The sequence below is a fragment of the Sus scrofa genome, chromosome 3 (assembly GCF_054392235.1).
Source record: "Sus scrofa isolate SSC_HxYL_T2T_F1_AM1 chromosome 3, Sscrofa_HxYL_maternal_Yorkshire_Landrace_v2.0, whole genome shotgun sequence".
Classification (NCBI taxonomy): Eukaryota; Metazoa; Chordata; class Mammalia; order Artiodactyla; family Suidae; genus Sus; species Sus scrofa.
Window position 1 is genome coordinate 5,219,324 of NC_139385.1, and position 6,285 is coordinate 5,225,608.

Consider the following 6,285-nt stretch of genomic DNA (forward strand, 5'->3'; position numbering starts at 1 on the left):
TCTCTATGACTGTGACTATAATGAAAACCGCAAATCAGTGATATTGTGTAATATTTGCCCTTGTGTGACTGGCTTATTTCACTGAGCCTAAAGTCCTCCAGGTTCATCCGTGTTGCAGCCTCTATCAGAATTTTCTTCCTTTTAAAGTTAAATTGCATCCATTGTGTGGATGGATCCCGTTATCCTTATCCCTCATCCTAGCTTTGAATCTCCCTGAACTCCCACGCGTCATGGGTCCATCGGGGCATCAGGAGCGTTGTTAAGCAAATGCGGCGACAGACAACCACGGACACGTGTATTCAGGTATCTCTCTTATTCATACACCTGCTCCATTGTCCCATCGGACCTCACTCAACAAACACAGGTTCAAAGATCAAAATATTAAGAGTTGCAAGACAGTGAGAGCAGAGCCTTAAGCTAAATGTGGGATTCAGCTCTGAGTGTGGGGCCCTGCCCACTGCACACGTCACTCGCCCTGCTCTGCTGACTCTGGTGGGCAGATTAAGAATACAGTGAGGGCACTTCCCAGGGGGCTCAGCAGGTTAAGGATCTGGCATTGTCACTGTTGTGGCTTGGGTCTCTGCTATGGCGCAGACTCCATCCCTGGCCGGATCGGGGAACTTTTGCATACAGAGGGTGTGGCCAAAACAAACTCACAAAACAACAGTGAGGAAGAAGATGGGTTGGGAAGAAGGCAACAAGCAGAGGTGACAAGGAGCATGGTCAAGGGCATTCATTCTGGTGGCATTGTGGGCCCTTAGAGAACACCAGGGGTACCAGGGCTGGAGCCAGTCATGCTCCTCACATCTCTCTGCAAAAGGAGAAGCTGCAAAATGTATTTTTAAATGTCTGCTAGGGAGTCAACTCCAAAGTCAGCCACTGTTAGCAACCAGATGCCTCCTATCTCCCTCCCTGAGGAGCAGGCAAGGAGTTGGCAAGGCGAGAGATGGAAAGGGGGATTACACAAAGCGACGCCAGGGACTCAGGGAAATGTGAACCCGAACCCTGCTGGTGGAAGCAGGAATTGCCTCCGTTACAGAGCAAGGGGCAACCCCTTGTGACTGGAGGCTGCTCATCACAACCTAGAACGTGGATTTCCAGACATATTCCAGAGAGAAGCTCTTGCATGGGGCACCAGGAGCAAAGCACAAGGATGTTCACTGCAGCAGTATTATTATTGTTATTATTTTGCCTTTTGTCTTTTTAGGACTGCCGCCAAGGCATATGGAGGGTCCCGGGCTAGGGGTCTAATTGGAGCTGTAGCTGTCAGCCTACACCACAGCCACAGCCACAGCAACACCAGATCTGAGCCACATCTGCGACCTACACCACAGCTCACAGCAACACCAGATCCTTAACCCACTGAGCGAGGCCAGGGATTGAACCAACAACCTCATGGTTCCTAGTCGGATTCGTTTCTGCTGTGCCAAGACGGGAACTCCTTTTTTCTTTTTTTTTCCTTTTCATTGCAGCATTATTTTTAATAGCAAAAAAAAAAAAAAAGAAAAAGAAAAAGAAACAATATAAATGACCATATTTAAACAAAATAAAAATGGGTATCCTAAACCAAAGGACTTCTGTAAGGCAGTCCATGAAGAATAAATTGGAGTTCCCTGGTGGCCTATGGGTTAAAGGATCCAGCTTTGTCACTGCTGTGGCATGGGTTAGATCCCTGGCCTGGGACTTCCGCATGCTGTGGGTGTGGCCAAAATAAAAGAAAGGAAAAGAATAAATCTCAACAACATGTTGGTTGAAAAAGCAGTTTGAAGACTATGTATAGAGTGAAAATGTACATTTGAAACCGCAAAAACAAATCTCTCCATGGATACTGGAGGCAGTAGACATATGAAAGCATCAACAGGATACAGACCAACTTCAGGGATGGCTTGCCTCCAGTGAGAGGAAAATGAGATTCAGGAGAGATGCAAAAGGGGTTTCTTAAAAATCAGAAACAGGTAAAGCAAAAATGTTAGCATATATTTATTCTGGGTGAAGGGTGCATAAGTGTTTATTTCACTCACTGGCGGTTTCTGTATGTTTGAGCCATTCCATAATTTTTAAAAAGCAAAAAAAGCAGCGCTGAAAAGTTTCCCCTTTTGTTTTTCATTCCTCCCCCATCTCTGCCTTTTAAAGACAGGGGAAACCGAGGCCTGGGGATGGGGCGACAGGATTGGGGGCGATGGGGTGGGGATTCGTAGCGGGAGGGTGGCAGACGGGTGAGACCCAGCCGCTTCCTTCGCGGATCCAGTTTGGCTCCGCCCCCGCCCGCCCAGCTGTATCCATGGCAACCAGGGACCAGTCGTCGAGCCAGGCTCCTGGGCGCCCCCTGGTGGCTTTTCTGGTGGCACGCTCTGTGGGGGTCCCTAGGAGTGAGGAAGAAGGGCTCCCGAAATGCAAAGAGCTGCGTTGTCCTGTTGCCCCGGGTCGCGTGTAGCTGTGTCTGCTGCCCTTAGGGCAATGGCAGTTAATTTCAGAAACGGCTTTCATTAAGCTTCGGCTCCAGCCATTGACCATCAGGAGTTTTCTGGGTGTCTTTTGGTGCCCTACACCGTTCTGGGCATTTATGGGTGTGTCTCTTCACGGGGACTCTCCAGAGCCCGCGGTTGCAAATCCCTTGAAGACCCCAAGAAAGAAGAGGGCTTTGTAACAGGCCAGAGAGGACCTCTGTATAGGAAATGTCTCTTCTTTTATGCGGGTTTTGTACATTTGTTTCACTTTAAAAGCAGCATACGTTTGTGGAAAGTGTGGAAAATCGTCTCACCACCCACGCAAAACCAGAGCTAACATTTGGGCCTTTATCCTGCCAGTATCCCTCTGCTCCATTCATTTCTGAGAGCTTGGTTTCTTACCAAATTGGAAATCCACAGCCTGAGAGTGATTTTCCACCAGGGCTCTGGAGACAGGTGCACATGGCTTGTAAGCCCAGCTCCTCTCATTAACCTCCACCTCCGGCAAATTCGTGCATTTCGCCACACCTCAGTCCTCTAACCTGTAAAATGGGAACATTAACTGTGCCTACCTCCTAGGGTCATTGGGGAACTTTCAGTGCTATAAAGCATAAAAAGCACTTAGCAATGGAACCCGGTCATTGCTAAAATTACAACAGCGAAGGTCTGCCTCGTATAATTACAGTATTCTGCAATCCGCTTTTCCACTTAATACAACGGGAGCCTTTTCCCTTAGTTGTTTCCTTTCCTCATAGGGGAAACCCCAGGTCTTCTCCGTATCTTTCTCTCATCTGTGAGTCTCCTGTACTAGAAAAACACTTCACTTCTGACAATTCGGGTCCACCATGAAAGGAGGGTTCCCCCAACCACAGTCGCTTCTTTTCCACACCAGCTGGGGGGGGGGGTCCTACAAGTTCACGTAACTCTAACACCGTCCGCCTGCAGATGTGTCCGATGCCATGGGTGAAGAGCGCAGCCCCACAAGCCACACACACGCACGCTTCACCTGCCAGGTGCACGTCCAAGCTGTCACCTGTGCTCCTGACCAACCGGCAGTAGATCAAGAGTCCAACCTGTCCTTGGGTTCAATTCATTGGCTCTGGTGGCTCACAGCACTCAAGGAAACACGTTCGCCAGTTTGCTAAAGGATATGATAAAGACTCCAGACGATCGCCCAGCTGCAGCTTTATACAGGGCAAGGTCTGGGAGGGTCCCATATGCAGGACCTCTGTCCCCATTGGAGTAGGGCTGTGCCACTCTCCTGATGTGGATGTGTTTGCCAGCCCGAAACCTCCCTGAGCCCCCTCTACTGGGATTTTGTGGAGGCTTCCTCCTGTGGGCATGATCAATGATTAACTCTGTTTCCAGCTTTCCAGCCCCTCTCTCCTCTGTGAAGGATTGGGGTGTAGGGCTGAAAAGTCCAAGTTTTTTTTTTTTTTTTTTAAGGGCCACCTCCGCAGCACATGGAAGTTCCCAGGCTAGTGGTCGAATCAGAGCTGCAGCTACGCTACAGCCACAGCAACGCAGAATCCAAGCCATGTCTGTGACTTACACCACAGCTCGTGGCAACACTGGATCCCCAACCCCACTGAATGAGGCCAGGGATCGAACCCACATCCTCATGGGTACTAGTCGAATTCATTTCCGCGGTGCCACAATAGGAACTCCTGAAAATTCCAAGCTTTTTAGGCATGGCTTGTTCTTTCTGGAGACCAGCCCCCATCCAGGAGCCACGAAGAGTCACCTCAGTAGAACAAGAGATGCTCCTGGTACCCTTTGCATGTAGAAAGTCACAAGAGTTTTAGGAGCCCTGGATCAGGGGGGGTCCAGGACGCATTAGGATGAGAGATGCTCTTAGTGTTCTTACCACTTAGGAAATTACAAAGATTTTAGGAACTCTGTGTCAGGAACAGGGGCAGAGACCTGTATTTTCTTCTATTACATCACATCCTGTGTCCTTAAATATTATCTAAGAATGCGATTCTTAATGATCACTTGATACTTAAACATATGGATGTACCCCATATCTTTGGGGGGTTTTTTTGGTCTTTTTTGTCTTTTTAGGGCCACACCCACAGCATATGGAGGTTCCCAGGCTAGGGGTCCAATTGGAGCTATAGCTGCCAGCCTACACCACAGCCGCAGCAATGCCAGATCCGAGCTGCATCTGCCGCCTACACTGCATCTCACAGCAACACTGGATCCTTAACCCACTGAGCGAGGCCAGGGATAGAACCTGCATCCTCATGGATACTGGTCAGCTTCTTAACCTGCTAAGCCACAGTGGGAATTTCTGGCTCCATATTTTTAACTGAATTATTTCATCCATCTGGGATGTATTTTGATACCATAAAATAAAAGCTAAGAAGCCTAATTTTATTCTCATTCACAGTAACCTAACGAGTTCAACCAGTCCCAGCATCAATTATCAAAGCATCCAATCCCTGCTCCTTTATCAGAGGGACCACCTTTGGCAGGTTCTAAGCTTATCTCCATGCTGGCTCTCTGCTGGGCTCATGGCTCTGGCCCCACATACATGGGCCGGATGTATTTGTGGCTCTTTGTTTCAGAAGGCATCGCTTCGTGGAGTCTCACAGAAGTTCAACCTTACAGCACTGGCCATGCTTGACAAACAGGAGGAGCCAAGCCTCAGGCTCTTCTGCATTGACTGCCGTCACTGTCTTTCCCCACCATGAATATTCCTACATTCCTGTCAAGGCCAGAATCACCTCCTCCACGCTCAGCCACATCTCTCCCTGGCCACATCCACACTTAGAAATGTCTCAGCACTTACGTCTTCAGCCTCCTCATGAGCAACAGATTGTGTTTTTGCGAAGAAGGCCTCACCAATATATTTATCCACCCTGCATGCTCTTACAAAAACTGACTGACGTGCCTCCCCCGACAAGTGGCATCTGTGTGCCCTCCCCATGAATCTGGACCTTGTGGCCGCCCCATCCCACGGAGCACAGCCAGAGCGAGGCTCTGAGACTTCCGGGATGAAGTCATAGAAAGAATACAGCTCCTTTCCCTCCTCCCTCCCCAATCTCCCCCTCCTCCTCCTCCTCCTCCTCCTCGTCTTTCTTCTCTGCCCCCTCCCCCTCTCTCAGCGCTTGCCTTCAGAATCCAGCCACCATTTTTGCAGGAAGCCCAAGCCACATGAAGAGGTCATGTGTAGGTGTTCTAGCCCACAACCCCACCTAAGAGTTCAGCTGCTCCAGCCAGTAGGGAGTGAATAAGATGATTCTAGTACCCAGCCTTCCAGTCTCCCAGAACTCCAGCTTAGAGCCCAAACATTAAGTAGCAAGGACAGGAGTTCCCACTGTGGCCCAGTGGGTTAAGAACCTGACTTAGCATCCGTGGGGATACAAGTTTGATCCCTGGTCTTGCTCAGTGGGTTAAGGATCCAGCATTGCTGTGAGCTGTGGTGTAGGTTGCAGGTGAGGCTCAGATCCAGTGTTGCTGTGACTGTGGTGTAGGCCAGCAGGCATAGCTCCAATTCAACCCATAGCCTGGGAACTTCCATATGCCACAACTGTGGCCATAAAAAGAAAATAGATAAATAAATAAAAATTTTTAAATGAGGCTATTTGCTTCTTCTTTTAGAAGAAGAAGCAAAGCACAGCATGTCTATTTGGAATGATTAAAAAGTCCTGGAGGGGAGTTCCCGCCATGGCTCAGTGGTTAACAAGTCGTCTAGGAACCATGAGGTTGCGGGTTCGATCCTTGGCCTTGATTAGTGGGTTACGCCTCTGGCGTTGCCGTGAGCTGTGGTGTAGGTCACAAACACAGCTTGGATCTGATGTGGCTGTGGCTGTGGTGTGGGCCAGCAATTGTA